Source organism: Perognathus longimembris, chromosome 2, assembly GCF_023159225.1.
Source record: "Perognathus longimembris pacificus isolate PPM17 chromosome 2, ASM2315922v1, whole genome shotgun sequence".
NCBI lineage: Eukaryota > Metazoa > Chordata > Mammalia > Rodentia > Heteromyidae > Perognathus > Perognathus longimembris.
The window spans coordinates 145,417,190-145,434,008 of NC_063162.1; the positions used below are offsets into that span (position 1 = coordinate 145,417,190).

The 16,819-nt window shown below is 40.6% G+C and overlaps 1 pseudogene and 1 gene segment (V, D, J or C); both read left to right on the forward strand.

The window, feature by feature from the left end:
* LOC125347236 overlaps nucleotides 1-16,819 on the forward strand; it is a 248,507-nt gene that overhangs the window by 172,211 nt on the left and 59,477 nt on the right.
* LOC125347242 lies at nucleotides 2,335-5,815 on the forward strand (annotated as a pseudogene).

A 16,819-nucleotide genomic window follows, 5' to 3' on the forward strand; every position in this document is an offset into this window, starting at 1 on the left:
CTTTCCTCTGAAGAAGGGAATAATTCATTCTCTGTGTTTCACATTCAGTATATTTTCAAAAAGCTATACTGTTCAACTCAACACACAAAAGGCAAGTGTATATATGTAGGTGACAGTATATGTTTATACACATATATGACTTTGCTATAACCTCCACATATAAGAAAAACTGTATATTTCTGTCTCTCTGAGATTGGAATTTACCTAACATAATGTTTTACGGTTCTAGCAAATTTCACACAAATGATTCTTCCTGACATATGAGTAAAATTCCATTTTATATTTCATTATGTGTCACATTTTCTTGGTCCATATGTCCACTGAAGGGCATATGAGCTCATTTCATAGCTTGACTATGGTGAATTGTATAGCAATGGTCATGGTACTTTATCCTGACTAAACATATTAACTAAAGTATGGTATTTGCAAAAGAGGATTCCAGTGATGTGATTCCCTTCAACAATGAGCTTCCAGTTTAATACAAATCAGTACCAATAAGTAGAACATCTGTTTGTCAGGGAATATGGGGAAAATGGGGAGGATATAGGAAAGGAGAGTTGAAAAATGGGCAAATACAGTCATAATAACCAATTCACATATGAGGAAATGAAAACAGGAAAGCTGAAGTGATGAGTGAAATTCAGAAAGTAGAGCAGAATTTTGAAAAGAGTAACACTGACAAATGTGAATTGAATTTACAAGTTGGCATGTTCAGTTGAAGCTACTTTGTATAACTACATAAAGATAATACAAACAAGAAATAGAATAATGTTGATGTTAGTATACACATTTTGAACATTCATATGGCACTCAGAAATAATAATGACAAAAACACTCCCACTCAGAAATGGGACCATTGGACCTTAGGAAAGTACAATGCTTCCAGGTGACAGTGCTGAGCTATGATCCCTTGTGTGGGGATGCTGGCCCGTCTATCCCAGGGATCAGACTAGAAGTTTTTCTAACAGCCCACCATCCACATCATCTACAATATATCCTATTTCCATTTCCACCAAACCCAGACTGCCTTCTCTGTACCAATGACCAGTATTAAAATGGAGATTTCCCCACTGTGTTCACAAGAATTCGTTGTCAACATTTTAGAGTTCCACTCACTGGCAACACATTTGACCTCATCCTGAGCTCAGGAAGAAGAACACTCATGCAATCACTGTGTTAGACACAGTTAGTACTTAGACACACTGTCAGTGCCTAAGCTCTTGTAGTCAGTTGTGCAAACAAATAACAAACCAACAATGAATTAAAAAAAAAACACAGGTTGAATTTTAGTAGAATTAAAGAGCTAAATGTGGTTTGTCTGTTGGAAGGTTTACTTTGGATCAAATGTAGGCTAAGATTGTCACACTAACTATAATTGCCTCTGACCAAACTGCTAAACTCTTTGCCAATGTGCCGATGGTTCTATGATCAACTAACAAATGACGATTGTTTAAAGCTTTTGTAATATTCCAGATAGGGCAAAGAATTCAGACTCAAGCTCCACTCCCTTATAGTAAAAGAAATGTTCAATATCTTCAATCCCTTGTAGTAAAAGAAGTGTTCAATATCTTCCATGCATGTTATCAGGAAAACCATGAAGATGTTTTACAAAACCCTCTGGACAACATGGTCAGAGAGATAAATAAGCAGTGGGACAAGGTGGAGAAAGAGGTATAAGAAACTCTCCTTTAACCTCTCTAGGTTATTGAATCAGGAACTGCCTTACCTTCACATACTCTCCCTCAATACAATTGACATCCTCGAGCCTTGGTGGGAAGGAGAGCGAGAGGAAAGCCTACATGCCCCAGAAATTCTGCATCTCCCGACTCATTATCTACTCTCCACATCATCTATTCTCTTGGGAATTCTGATTGCCAAAGGCTTGGATTACCAATGTAAGGAGAAGGTGAGGAATTGGGGAAAATCATTAGGATTAAGTACAGAACTCCCTGGAAATTAACTATAAAAATGACCCATCAGAGGAATTCTCAGGACCCAGTGCATTCTCCCTACACCCATATCTTATGTCTTGACCTAACACATCTCATTGGTATACATGACACATTGAATTTCCCAGCTTTTTCTATCCCAGCCTCCTTCCAAGTAACAGCTGTTATCCCTCTGCCCTCCGGAAATGTTTCCACCTCCCCTTTGGGCCACCTATGCAAAGAATGTCCAAATATGTCACCAATGATGCAATGCTCCCAGGTGGGTAAAGCGGGAGGTGTGATTTCTGAGGGAGGGGAAATGACCATTCCAAACTCGTGACCGCCTCCCTATTCCAGGAGTATAAAGACAGGCATGGACTACTGTCCAAGTCACACTTTTCACACCATGAGCTCACTCCTGACCCTGGTTCTTGTGGCAGCTGCTGGTGAGTTCCCTGCTTTGTCCTGTACCTCATCCTTTGGAACAAGGATGACATAGGTTGTTGATCATGGCTGTCCCTGCAATACTGCCTCCACACTTGCATTTTAGTTGCTGCTGGGCTTTCTTTCTTCTCATGTCCACAAGTTGTATATTAATCTGACCTCATTTACGTCTCCATGCCTCTGTTCTGACCCTTATGCTCAGTTTAGCTAACACAGCTCCAAGGACATGGTAGTTCAAAAGGAATCCCAGGTAGGAAGTGTCCATGTGATGGACCACCAGTGAGATCACTGAGCTATGGGTCTCTGCTCTCAGGAAGCTGGCTCATGCATGCCAGCCATCTTCTGCTTGGGCCTCAAAACCTCTGAAGTGGCTCTCGCATAGACACGTTTTACCTCAAATTCATAAAATAAGAGTGTGAAAATTAAATTCTGGCTGATGTATACCCTTGAAGTTTTCTAATTAGGTATTCAGGCTCCATCCTGTACATTGCTTTAAAATCATCAAATAGCTTAAGATTATGATTCTGTTGACCTACATGAGAATGGGTATGTAGGCTCTCTATACAAGCTTTGTGGGTTTGAAATGTATGTGAAGTGATGTACAGTGAGCTCTACTAAGTCATGATATATTCTTACCTATGCTAAATCTGAACTTCTCCAAAAATTAAGGGATATAGGTAAGTGAAATATAAAGAAGAAAAGAGTCAAGTATGCAAGACCACCAATTCTGAATATATGCTAATGCACCCTTATGAGGTCTTCTTTTATTAAGTCCCAGAAGAAAGTAATATCCTTCATGGATTCAAGACATATCCAGGAGACCTCAACATTCAGGACAAAAACACACTGTGACCCCAAAGATCAAGCATTGGTCCTAGGTTGGTTATAGTCATTGTGGTCAATAGGAATCCTAATTGGCAGGCAATAGTCACAGGGTTGAGGGCTCCACTCTCCAATATCTTGCTGAACTGGCTTCTTTGCTATATCTACCAAGCTGCTTTTCCTCTTGATGATGATGACAAGATCGTCGGAGGCTACACCTGTGGGAAGAATTCCATCCCCTACCAGGTGTCCCTGAACTCTGGCTCCCACGTCTGTGGAGGCTCCCTCATCAATGACCAGTGGGTGGTATCTGCAGCCCACTGCTACAAGCCCCACCAGCAGCCGTAAGTACCAGGCCCTGGGCTAGCATTTGGAGGGAGATGGCTTGGTCCTCACGTGGGCTGCAGTCTAAGTAAATGGAAGAAGCTATGAAAAGAGAAGGAGCTTTCTTGATGGATAAGGAAATTAGATTCAAATCCCAGAAACAGCACCTAGGAAGAATAAAGGCTGTGGTTCCTTGGTAGGAGGAACACTGTAATGTGGTAAGGACTAATCAAAAAGGATTCTGAGGATCACAGTGCAAAGCTAGCCTTGTAAGAAAAGATTGTGAGACACTTACCTCCAACATACTACTCAGTAAAGGCCAGAATGGTTGCTTTGGCTCAATTAATAGAGTGCTAGTATTGAGCACAAACAGGCACGGGAACAGTCTGAGCCTCTGAGATTAAGCCCCAGATCCAGAAAAAATATTCAGGAAACAGGAATTAGTTTCTCATAGCAGCAACAATAATTCTGAGTTTCCAGGCAGAGGGTTGGACAGAGGTGAGTGTTAAAGTCTGTATTTGTACTGGAGATGCACCTAAGAGGCATTACCATGTGTAAGATCTCTCAGTCCTGAGTGATCTACACAAGGGACTCATAACCAGGAGGATTATGAACACATAGATTCCTGCCACTGTCCTCTAAATTGTGGTTACTGAGTTTGTGGTGGGGATGGAGACATAAAATTTGTACGATGACCCTAGATGCCTCTGCTGCTGCTGGAGATGCCCCAAATGCTGGTAGAAGCACTGGAATAGACGCTAGAAAAGGGTAGACCACATTGGCCTCCGTAAAGCCAGCAAACCCACACAGAATGAAGGAAATATGAACTGGCTAATTGGGGTCTCACCACAGATCTTCTGCAGCAGCAGTCACCTGTCAGAAAATTGAGACCTCACCAACTGCAGCCCTGCACAACATCCCTCCCAATTATACAACTACTGAGGGATGGGGACCATAACTCACACCACCTTTCCCTCATTACCCATGTGTTATCCCCGTGGTGGTGCTGCATGCCCATTCAAGCTTCTGCACGCAGTCCCATTAGACAGCACGAGGAAAGGGAATGGCATTGACAATCCACTCATCTTTCCTCAGCTACATCCAAGTGAGGCTGGGAGAGAATAACATCAAAGCCGTGGAGGGAGATGAGCAGTTCATCGATGCTGCCAAGATTATCGTTCATCCTCACTTTGATAAAAAAAACCGCTGACAATGACATCCTGTTGATCAAGCTCTCCTCACCTGCCTCCCTCAACTCCCATGTGTCCACCGTGTCTCTGCCATCCTCGTGTGCACCTGCTGGCACCCAGTGCCTCATCTCTGGCTGGGGCAACACCCTGAGCTTTGGTGGTGAGTAGACCCATCCTCTTTTCCAAAGTCCACATTCCCTACACATTCTACAATCATAAATGACACTGGGAAAGATCCTCTTCACTTCTAAGATTCAAGTAGATTTCATGAAACTACCATACACAAAATCTTGAGAGGTGGAGGGATGCAAAGTTCCCCACAATCTAAAGGAAGCAAAGGTGCTCTAGATGGTGTTATTTTGCTTCCAGGAAGGTGAGTGCCATAAGCTTCTTCTGACAAACAAAATTGTTGTTTTACTTGGACTTGAATAGTAAAGTACTCTGCAGTAGAAACGAGTTGATTGTTCTACCCCAGCCTGGTCTGACTCTTACTTCTGATTTCTTTGATCTTGCCCCTCTAAGTCCACAAGCCAGAACTCCTGCAGTGCGTGGAAGCTCCTCTGTTAAGCCAGGCTGTCTGTAAAGCCTCCTATTCCGGTAAGATCACCAAGAACATGGTCTGCGCTGGCTTCCTCGAGGGAGGCAAGGACGCCTGCCAGGTGAGTTGACCCTTCCCATTTGAAGGAACATGCCCATAACCATGGCATTCTGGGGAAGATATTTCAAGGTCTGATTTGGTGAGGTCCAGATTGTTATGCCACTATTATTGCTGCATTTAAGTCTGCTACAATGCCAAAATTACTATTACATTTTAGTCTGCCTTGCAGCATTGTAAGTTGTAGAGATTAGAATTCAGGATGAGTATAGCTCTATCCCTTATACCCCACTTATCTCCTATTTACACCACTTGTGTCCTCACCTCAGGGAGATTCTGGTGGCCCTGTGGTCTGCAATGGAGAACTTCAGGGAATCGTCTCCTGGGGCAATGGCTGTGCCTTGAGGAACTATCCAGGAGTGTACACCAAGGTGTGCAACTATGTGGACTGGATTCAGGACACCATTGCTGCCAACTGAAAACCCTAGTCCCTCCTCAGCTATCATGACAATAAAGTGAATCTGTCCTCACTCCCTGTGTCTTGGCCTGCTCTCTCTAGCCCCCACAACTTCCTCTAAACTAATCCTCTGCAGAATCCCAATGAGTGTGTGTGAGTGTGCCAGGCAAGGCAGGGTCTTCAGCAGCAGGCTAAACTGCCATGTGTCTACCCTCTGAGTCGCTAGAGCTAACGAGCAGACTCTTCCACACAGAAAGAGAAAGATGTGTATGGAAACAAATAGCATAGGCCCAGCAGTTGGAACTTCTTCAGAGTTGAATATCCTTTATCTCTATAAGAGCCAAGCAACACATCACAGTGTGAGAGAGTCCATTACCTTAGCTGGCAAATCCAGCAGCAGACTGAAGTTCCATCTAAGTGACTACATAGACAATTCTACCCTTCTCTCCTTGCAGGAAAGAGAGAACAGTGGTAGTGACTTCCCTGTATTTTATAGTATTAAGAAGGATCTTTCAGGCCATGCATAGCATAATCTGAGTGGAGCAACATCTGTGTTTCAAGAGAGATAAAGGGCTGGGGATATAGCTTAGTGGCAAGAGTGCCTGCCTCTGATATATGAGGCCCTAGGTTCAATTCCCCAGCACCACATATACAGAAAATGGCCAGAAGCGGCGCTGTGGCTCAAGCGGCAGAGTGCTAACCTTGAGCGGGAAGAAGCCAGGAACAGTGCTCAGGCCCTGAGCCCAAGGCCAAGGACTGGCCAAAAAAAAAAAAATTTTAAAAAAAAGAGAGTTAAAGTGCTCTCTCTCTCACTAAGTGAGCTACACTGGCTTCAAGCAGGTCCCAGAGCAGAAACTGAGACTAAATAAGGGAATCTATTTGGCTGATAGATCCAACCTGACTCTCACATTTTTTCTCTTTTCCTTACTTTTCTTTTAATTCATGGGATTTTCACTCAGGGCCTGAATGCTGTCCCTAAGTTTTTGCTTAAGGTAATGTTCTACCAATTTCAGACCAGGTGCCACTTCTGGTTTCACCAGGCTAGTGGGAGCTAAGAGTCCTACAAAATTTCAGTGCAGGCTGGCTTGGAACCCTAATCTTGAGATCTCAGCCTCCTCAGTAGCTAGGATCACAGGGGTGTGTCACCAATTCCTAGTACTCACTCTTACTGGTTATCAAAAATGAAAACCTTTTTCTCTCTGGCTTTTCTTCACTGATAGTATTTTACAGCTCATTGTTTTCATAGTCTAATACACTTCTCTTCCCTATCCTGTCACAACCCGTCAGTCAGAACCCTTCTCCACAACAACTAAATATTATACCTGTATGTGAGCATAAGGTGGACTTGAGTCCTCACTCTCAGCTCCCCTTTTCACCCTCTTCTTTATAGTGTATGTCCTCCCTCACCAATGTAACAACTAGCGCCCTAAAAAGTACTCCTATAATTCCAACTTACTCCAATACCATGCAAAATCTCAAGTCCCTTACATATGCAACATGATTGCCTAGATAATATTACCAATAATACCAAAGTTTAAAGATGTGGTTGTGTTTGAATGGGTGAAAGTGTAAGTGCTGTGATCCCTCTCCATTCCAGTTGTGAGAATGACCAAATTACCAGGAAAACACATAGTCTTGAGAGAATATAGCGAAAAAGAAAGTTTAAGTTGATTAAAACCTGCTCTTCAAAGGACTAAATCCCAATAGAATAAAAATGAAGTCAAACAAATTTAACCTCTAACAACCAATAATTGCATATACCATACCAAAACATGCACACACACGCCAGGCAAGGCAGGGTCTTCAGCAGCATGGTAACCTGCCACGTGCCTACCCTCTGAATGGCTAGAGCTAACCAGCAGACTCTTCCGCACAGAAAGAGAAAGATGTGTATGGAAACAAATAGCATAGGCCCAGCAGTTGGAACTTCTTCAGAGTTGAATATCCTTTATCTCTATAAGAGCCAAGCAACACATCACAGTGTGAGAGAGCCCATTACGTTAGCTGGCAAATCCAGCAGCAGACTGAAGTTCCATCTAAGTGACTACATAGACAATTCTCCCCTTCTCTCCTTGAAGGAAAGAGCGAAATAGTGGTAGTGACTTCCCTGTATTTTATAGTATTAAGAAGGATCTTTCAGGCCATGCATAGCATAATCTGAGTGGAGCAACATATGTGTTTCAAGAGAAATAAAGTGCTCTCTCTCACTAAGTGAGCTACACTGGCTCCAAGCAGGTCCCAGAGCAGAAACTGAGACTAAATAAAGGAATCTATTTAGCTGATAGATCCAACCTGACTCTCACATTTTTTCTCTTTTCCTTACTATTTTTTTAATTCATGGGATTTTCACTCAGGGCCTGAATGCTGTCCCTAAGTTTTTTGCTTGAGGTAATGTTCTACCAATTTCAAACAAGGTGCCACTTCTGGTTTCAGCTGGCTAATGAGAGCTAAGAGTCCTACAAACTTTCAGCGCAGGCTGGCCTGGAACCCTAATCTTGAGATCTCAGCCTCCTCAGTAGCTAGGATCACAGGGGTGTGTCACCAATTCCTGGTACTCACTCTTACTGGTTGTCAAAAATGAAAACCTTTTTCTCTCTGGCTTTTCTTCACTGATAGTATTTTACAGCTCATTGTTTTCATAGTCTAATACACTTCTCTTCCCTATCCTGTCACAACCTGTAAGTCAGAACACTTCTCCACAACAACTAAATATTATACTTGTATGTGAGCATAAGGTGGACTTGAGTGGTCACTCTCAGCTCCCCTTTTCACCCTCTTCTTTACAGTGAATGTCCTCCCTCACCAATGTAAAAACTAGCACCCTAAAAAGTACTCCTATAATTCCAACTTACTTCAATACCATGCAAAATCTCAAGTCCCTTACATATGCAACATGACTGCCTAGATAAAATTACCAATAATACCAAAGTTTAAAGATGTGGTTGTGTTTGAATGGGTGAAAGTGTAAGTGCTGTGATCCCTCTCCATTCCAGTTGTGAGAACGACCAAATCACCATGAAAACACATAGTCTTGAGAGAATATAGCGAAAAAGAAAGTTTAAGGTGATTAAAACCTGCTCTTCAAAGGACTAAATCCCAATAGAATAAAAATGAAGTCAAACAAATTTAACCTCTAACAACCAATAATTGAATACCCCATATCAAAACATGCACACACACGCACATGTGTACATGCACACCCCTTACCCACATCACACAAATCAGAATAATGGGAAAGTGGAAGCTAACATCTATACTGAGCTCAAAGGAATGATAATAAGAATGTTCTAACAAATAAGAGTACATTTTTAAGCAACTAAAGACATTTCAAAGAGTACACAAGAAAAGACCTAAAAAAATTTAAATGAGACTAAAGATAAAGTGCTAAATGAATAACAAGTAAATTTTAAAAGAATAATACCAGTATACACCGTTTCCAATGTACTCAGATAAGATACAGAGATAATGCAGGTACAACCACAGGAAGGGTATACAAGAAGATCATCAATAATAGAATCTACATTTACACAGAGCACGTTGAAAGTAGTTACAACAGTGATATAACAATTGTTTCCATAACATGGAGTTCATTTCACTTAGCATCATCTTAGGTGTTCATAAAGGTTTAGGTATTGGGCTCTTGTGATCCTCTGCTGTGACTTGCCTAAACCTGTGCTAATTATTTCCTATGAAGGAGACAATATAATCCATGTTTCTTTGGGTTTGGCTCACTTCACTTAGTATAATTTTTTCCTAGTCCTTCCATTTCCTTAAGAATGGGGCAATGTCATTCTTTCTGATAGAGGCGTAAAATTCCATTGTGTATATGTACCACATTTTCCTGATCGATTCTTCTACTGAGTGGCATCTGGGTTGGTTCCAATTCTAGCTATGACAAATTGCGCTGCAATGAACATTGTTGTGCTGGTGGCTTTAGTGTTCTTGTTTGTGGTCTTTTGGGTAGATGCCCAAAAGTGGGGCTGCTGGGTCATAGGGGAGCTCTCTGTTTAGCCTTCTGAGGAATCTCCATACTGCTGGCCAGAGTGGCTGAACCAGATTACATTCCCACCAATAATGAAGTAGGGTTCCCTTTCGGCCACATCCCTCCAACGTTTGTTATTGTTAGTTTTCTTGATATACGACATTGTTACTGAGATGAGATGGAATCTCAATGTTGTTTTGATTTGCATTACTTTTATGGCCAGTGATGTATAGCATTTTTTCATATGTCTCTTGGCCATTCTCATTTCCTCATCAGAGGAGTCTCTTTAAGTCTTTAGCCTACTTGTTGAAGGAGCCATTGGTTCTTTGTGGTTTTGTTTTGGAGGAATGTAATTTTTTTAGTTCTGCATATATTTTAGATATGAGGGCTTTGTCCATTGTATGGCTGGTAAAGATCTTTTCCCAATCTTTGGGCTTTCTGTTTATCTTGTGAGCTATGTCCTTTGCCCTGCAGAAGTTCTGCAGTTTGATGCAGTCCCATTTGTCTATCCTTGCTTTGATTTGTAGCATTTCTGGATCTTTGTTAAGGAAGTTCCGTCTTGTGCCAAGGAGCCCAAGTGTTTCTCCTACATTTTCCTTTAGTGTTTTCAGGGTATCTGTTTTAATTTCGAGGTCTTTGATCCATTTGGAATTGATTTTGGTGCAGGGTGATATATAACGATCTAGTTTTAGTTTGTTGAATGTGTTGAACCAGTTTTGTCAGCACCATTTGTTAAAGAAGCTATCTTTCTTCCGGTCTATTTTTTTTTTTTTTTTTTTTTTTTTTTTTTGCTCCTTTACAAACGTTAATTAGGCATAGTTCTGTGGGGTCATTTCTGGGTCTTCAATTGTGTTCCATTGGTATTCAGGCCTGTTCTGGTGCCAATACCAAGCTGTTTTTATTACTATAGCTTTATAATACAGCTTGAAGTTGGGTATTGTAATTCCTCCAGCACTGTTCTTTCTACTTAAGATTGTTTTGCTATTTTGGGTCTTTTATTGTCCCATATGAATTTCTGCATTGCTTCCTCTATTGCATTAAAAAATGGTGTTGGGATATTAATGGGTATTGCATTGAATTTGTAGAGAGCGTTTGGCAATAGTGCCATTTTGATTATATTAATCCTCCCAATCCAGGAGCATGGGATGTTTTTCCATTTCCTTAGTTCTGCCTTAATTTCATTTTTCATGTTTTTAAAATTCTCATCATAGAGCTCTTTCACTTCTTTGGTTAAGGTTATTCCTAGGTATTTTATGGTTTTTGAGGCTATTGCAAAAGTAGTTGCTTTCCCGATTTCAGCCTCCATGTTTGGGTCATTAGCATATAAAAAGCCATTGATTTTTTCAGGCTTTATTTTACAGATATGAAGACAAAGGGAACATTAAAGAATACCCAGAAATATTGACACATGGCTAAAGTCATCTAGCTTTCATTAAGGAACCAAAGACATACAACTGAAAAAAGACAGCCTCAGAATGGTGTTGAGAAATATAGTGAACTCCATTAAAAGATGGAAAGCAGACCCCAAGAAGACCCGAAGACCCCAAGACCCCATTACACATATGTCAAAAGGATTACTCTTGGAATGACAAATGATGCTAACGGAAATGTGGCTAATGCTTTTCTCTTTAGCAACAATGAATAAGATGATAAACAGAGAAAAAATACTATCTTCTTCACAACAGCTTGGAATAGGTCAAACATCTAGGTTTATACTTAACCAAGGAGGGGAAAATTCATAAACGAAAAAAATGAAACCTTGAAGAAAGGCATGGAAGAAGACAGTGGAAATGAGAAGTCATAGAAAAATAAATCCCAAATTACAACTGCAATCATGAAAGAAAAATGAAGTGAAATGGAATACAATGCAGTTAAGAATTCAATGTATGGCTGGGCAGTATTGTTCCTGTCTATAATCCTACCTACTAGGGGGTGAGATCTGAAGACTAAGTTTTAAATCTAGCCCTAGCAGAAAACACAATGTGATTATTATCACCAGTAAATTACCAGAGAAACTGAAGATAAAGCCATTGTTCAAGTGGTAGGGCACAATCCCTGAGCAAAAATACCCAGGGACAGCCCTCAAGCCCTGACTTCAAGCCCCAGAACTACCATGCAAAAAAGAATGAAAAAAAAGAAGGAAATATATATCCTCCAACATTATTTTAAAACAGAATGAAGGAAGGGTTGAGTTGGGAGAGATGGGTATAAGTGTTGAAAAAGGTGACATTTTATTCTTAAACAGATTTACTGAATGGCAACTCATTGTTGAATCTAAATAAAGATAACTAAAATATAGAGAAGAAAGATGGCCCCCAAATAGCAAAATAAAGCTGGGTGAAAATAACAAGGCTGGTTTTATCACAAAATATGTGTCCCAGATATAAAAATCCATGGCACTGGGAACAAAACAGGTATGAAGAGGAAAGGAACTTTAAAGAATACCCAGAAATATTGACACATGGCTAAAGTCATCTAGCTTTCATTAAGGAACCAAAGACATACAACTGAAAAAAGACAGCCTCAGAATGGTGTTGAGAAATATAGTGAACTCCATGAAAAGATGGAATGCAGACCCCAAGAATAGTCCTTCTGCAAAAATCAACTCCGACTGTATAAAGGATCCAAATATAAGATCTGGACCAGCTATAGGAACACGAATTTAAAAAACACTCCAAAACATATAGGCAATGACTAGCTGAACAGTACTCCAGTCAACCAATAAGTAAAAACAAGAATGGATAAATATGACAGCATCACATTAAAATATTTCTCCACACATCAGAACTAAGAGATAATTCATGGAATGGGAGAAAATTTTCACTTGCCATTCAATATACAAAGGATTAATACCTAACACAAAGAGCTCAAAAAGGCTGAACATATAAAAGACAAATAACCCAGTTAAGATATGGGCAATTAAGTGGAATAAAATTCTCGCAGGGGCAAAAGTAGTTACTATCTATTGGACAGTATTAGCAAACTTCAATACACTTAGCTAACATCAAGAATATAAAATCAAGACTCTATCAAGATTGCTTGTCACTCCAACCAGAATAACAATCATTAAGAAATTGAAAAACAACGAACACTGTAACAAATTCAAAGAGAAATTACTGATCATAAACTTTGGGATGAGATATCAAACAGTGTAACTTCTATGGAAATCACTATGAATATTCCTCAAAACCCTGCAAATTGACCTAGGTTATAAACATTAAGCATTATGCTTGTGAGCATGGCTGAGCCAGATTCTCCACACCAGAGAAGCATTGCCCAGAGCTTTAACCTCACACTTCGTACCCCATATAATGTTGGAAAGGATTATGCCTAGGGAGATGCACAGCTGTGCTGGGCAGTGCCTGTCAAATTACAGGTGCTGTTACACCACCAGTGGGAGTCCAATGCTTTCCTTGCTGCTGAGTTCTGAGTTGATACTATTCTATATATCAGTTGTCAGGTGTACAGAATGCATGTTCTTTCCTTTCATAGCCACAAAAGAAGATGGAGAACTATGCATTCTTACCCAAGACGTCATGGGAAATTCAGAAAGTCCTCAAGGCTACAGGAAAACATGGAAAGTTGGTGTTTATGGGATTTCCTACAGGTGGCATGCAAAAAGTTTGTTGTAGATCTCGTCAGAGGTCCAGAGAAGGTCAACTAATCATCCAGTTACAGCCTGGCAACTTGGTGTGGCTCAAACTCCTGCTTCCCCTTTTCATGCTCCCCACCTTTAAGCAACGAGAAATAGGCAATTTCATGACCCACAGACTCACGAGCATATCATATCTATTCCCATTCTTAACAAAACAAACATAGGAATGGAGAACAGTCCCATCAATTAAGGTTTCAAATATATTCAAGAAAAATTCCGGTTCTGGAATACAAGAACACTAGAGAAATTCCCTGCATATGAAAATAAATCAATAAAATAATCCAATACACCATAGCATCAAATGAACTAATATATTGAGCGGAATATTAAGCAAGCAAATAAAAGATCTCTGTAGGAACAGCTGTACAAAAAAATAAGATGATCATGTGGAGCTCATTCTGTCCTAAATTGTATACTGTCACTCAACAGGAGCTAGGGCCACAGCAAATCTCTCCATTGGTTTAAAGCCTGAAAGAAATATGAGTTTCTTGTAAAGTGAGAACAGTCCATCTGCTTCCACCACAGTTGAGTGGTGGATCATCAGGCCGTAGCATTAGCTTTTCTTTCTCCTTCTCCCACCAAAGCAAACCAGCGATTGAGCTTTGAATGGTTTCTTACATCGCTCTGGGTTGCACTTCTGATGATCCGTGCTTTGTACCTGTTTTCCCTGCTCTTTCTGCAGTCTCAACATTCTTCTCTTTGTCTCCTTGCAAGAGGCGCTCTTCCCAAGGACAAAAAGTTCTACTCTGTGGAAGATGGGATGATATTCCCCAAGGCAGCAAAAGATGGACATGAACTTGGGTTCAAGGATGAGACCTTGGTGGGACCCCTGCATTCCTTATCCAAGTGAACATAGAGGGGCCATTTGACCTCCAACATTTAGTTGCTTCCTTTCTTCATCTGTGAAAAGGAGACAGACAATACTGTCTCTGTCTCTGACTGGCCATATTAGTGAGGCTCCACCAAGAATCAGATGAGGAATGAAAGCACAGAACTTTACAACTGAATTCACCATGCTTGAATCTTGCGACTTTAACTTAATTGGGGATGGGGGTGGCTGATTAAATCATTGTAACATAAGAAATCTCAATTTTACCAGATCACCCTTGAAGTGAGCAAAAACATTGATGTTGGTGGGGATGAAATGAAGAGGTATTTGTGGGCCTGTGCAAGGGACAGTGGAGACCAAACTGTGCAAAATTAGTCTCTGTTTCCATACTTGAAAGAAAGTAGATGGATAATACCAAGCACCAAGTGGGTGCCAAAAGTATTAATTAGACGAGCATTCAAAGGAAACCATGGTTGAGAATGAACAATATCCAAAACCGAACACAATTCCACAATCACACCATTTGTCTGAGTATATAATGAATGGTTTCAGCCTAAGACTAACTTCAGTACTTTCCCAGAGGTGACTTGAACTAATTTGATGAAAGGAGATCTGAAGCTCTTTATGAGATCACAAAATATGGGAAAGGTGAAACTTCAAATTCTAGATACAGAACTCCTCATGGAGGATTTTGAATGGAGTCAGGGTTTCGTGGGTGAATCAAGACCACCCACCCAGAGACATTAACTGTCATTCCCTGTAAGACACCTATGCAGTGCATTTAGGACCAATATTAGGGCAAACGTCTACCCTTATTGTGCATACATCCTCACTCCCACCATAGCTGTATTTGATGCTAGAAAAATGAGCCCCTGTGTCATGGGCCAGATGGGCCAGGGACCACAGGTAGATAAGGATCTGACAAGAGGTGCCAAGTGAAATATTTATTCAAGGCACATTTCTGACACTAAGGCAAGTGTCCAGCAGAATCTGGATGTCAAATATGCCTTCTACAGACATCTGATTTGATACCCACCAAACCTTTAAGATGCCACCTGCAACAATCCCACACTTTACATGTTTGCCATTTTGAAATAACTTCATGAGGAAGAATGGATGCCTCTGACTCCCGGCACCTTCCTCTATAGAAGAGAATTATTCATTCAGTGTGTTTCACAATCAGTATATTTACAAATTTGTACTGGCTAATAGCACACAAAAGGCAGTGTAATTGTGTATCTGACTCTTCATGTTTACATATATATTTATGACCAACCTATAACCTACAAATATCAGAGGAACCATATATTCCTATCTCTCTAAGACTGACCTAATTTACCTAACATAATGATTTCCATTTTATATTCCATGTTTTATCACATTCTCTCAATTCATGCGCCTTGAAGAGCATCTGGGATTGTTCCCTAGCACGGTTATGGTGAATAGTGTAGCAATGAATATTAGTCTTTATCCGTACTAAACATATTAACAAAAGTATAGTATATGAAGGGGAGGATTCCAATGACATGATGCCCTTGAACAATGAACTCCCAGTATCATAAAATGAATCCCAGGAAGTTGAACATGTCGTATCAGGGGAGGTGGGAAACATAGGGAGATACAGGACAAAAGAGAAGAATTATGGCCAAATATAGTCATCATAATCAATGCACAGGTGTGAAAATGGAAACAGGAAATTGAGATGATGAGTGGGATTGGGAAAGGTGAGCAGAATAATGGAAGGGTGACATTGACAAATGTGCATTTGATTCACCAACTAGCATGTTGTGATGAAAGCCATTTGGACAACTATGTAAATATAATTAATCTAAAAAAACACAAAAATAGGCAGTATAATACTGATGTTAGTATACACGCTTTGAACATTCATAAGGCACTCAGAAATAATAATAACAAAAGCACTCCCACTCAGATAAGGGCCCATGAGACATTAGGCAGCATGCAATACTCCCAGGTGACACGGCTGAGCTATGGTCCCTTGCATGGGGATGCTATCCCATCTATTCCTAGGATCAGATTAGAAGTTGCTCTAACAGTCCACATCCACATCACCTACAATATATCCTAATTCCATTTCCGCCACACCCAGACTGCCTTCTCTGACCCAATGACCAGTATTAAAATGGAGATTTCTCCCACTGTGTTCAGCAGAACTCCTACTATCGCCAACATTTTAAAGAGTTCCACTCACCTGCTGCACATTTGACCTCATCCCTGAAACCAAAAAGATCCAGCCTCCTGCACTCAGAATGGTATTAAACACAATTAGCCACTATACAAAGTCAGTATCCGTACACTAGTGGGCAGTGGTGCAAATATAAAAACAAACCACCAACACAACCAAAGAAACGCTCCAGGTTGAATTTTAGCAGTATTACAGATCCGACACCCCAAAGATATTCTGAATCTCAATACTCATTATCTACACATCCCATTATTCTGTTGGGAACTCCGATCGCCAAAGGTCTGAATGACCCAATGTATGGGGAAGGTGAAGAATTGGAAGAAGTCATTATGATTATGGACAGAACTCCCTGGAAATGAACTATATCGAAAAAAAAAGCAGATCCGA